Here is a 1,364-nt window from a genome sequence, read left to right on the forward strand (position 1 = left end):
GATTATTCTAGTGTTACCATTTAATCAAAAAGATGTAGATGTACTGATGTCCATACATCCTTTTCCCATGTTGATAAAGGAAAATGTAATTATCTCAAATGTCAACCACATCAATTTTGCATTAGAAGAACATGGGCTAATGATGTCATTTATTACTGATGTTCAATTAAGAGATTGTATAATTTTGAAAGATAAGGAGTGTACAATTTTGAAAGATAAGGAGTATATCTGCAACCTTGACAACCTTTACGAAACTACTAATGCCTATCCTTGTGTTCAAGAAATAATTGAAAACAAAAATCAAGAAACCAAACTTTGTACACAATTATCCAAACATGATTTTGTTTCCATCCTAGTAGAACAGTCAGTTTTTGTATTTTCACTGAATACAGTAACAGCAACTATTAATTGCCATAATATAAGTACTGAAATTAATTTCAATAATGTCCATGCTTTTGATAAGACATGCAAGTTAGTTATTCCTAATAAATTATATTATGAACCTCATCTCTTCACAGAAATAACAATCCATAAAAATGCCCCATACATGAACTACTCTAGTGAAGTTAAAGAATTTAAACTGTCTCAGTTAGAGTTAAAACAACTAAATGAATTGAATTTAGTAGATGAATTTTTCTATTACAAAGAAAATATTTCACCAATTCTATCTATTCAATTTGATCATAATCATAATTGTAATAATAGTGTTTGCAATTTCAGTCAAACGTGTGGTAATTTGAAATATTGAGAGGATTATAACAGAAATAAAAAGGGCCAATGAAGAGTAAAATGATCTTATAGACATGATTACTACGGAATTCTTTACATATTATTATTTGCATTATATGTTAAAACAGTTAACAATTTTTACAATGTGGTAATTCATTATATATGTATATGTATATCTCTTTTGATTCGTGATATGATGTGTGAATTTTCTACAATATATTCTTGATTGATTTTTTTACATTAATACATTGACGCAGTTTGTGCAATTTGCATATTTTTCAGAGTATTAATTGATGGACAATCATATAACTGCTTTATTTTATTTGTGTAAATTTTGCAGTTATCCATTAAACTGTATTCTTTTGTCACACTGAGGTCAGTGTGAGGTAGCATGACCGAGTGATGTAGAAAATATAGGGAAATTAGATAGAAAAGAGAAAGAGAGGGAGAGAGAGAGAGAGAGAATTATAGAAAAGAGAAAAAGTAAAGAGAGAGAGAGAGAGAGAGAGAGACATAGGAATAAAGAGGGAGGCAGAGAGAACAATGATAACGCTTAAAAGCTGTTGTTATTATCGTGAATTCAAATACGCTGATCGAGGCAGGATTTTGCATGAACTCAAAAACAGTGCGCAAGT

Source organism: Macrobrachium rosenbergii, chromosome 59, assembly GCF_040412425.1.
Source record: "Macrobrachium rosenbergii isolate ZJJX-2024 chromosome 59, ASM4041242v1, whole genome shotgun sequence".
Lineage (NCBI taxonomy): Eukaryota > Metazoa > Arthropoda > Malacostraca > Decapoda > Palaemonidae > Macrobrachium > Macrobrachium rosenbergii.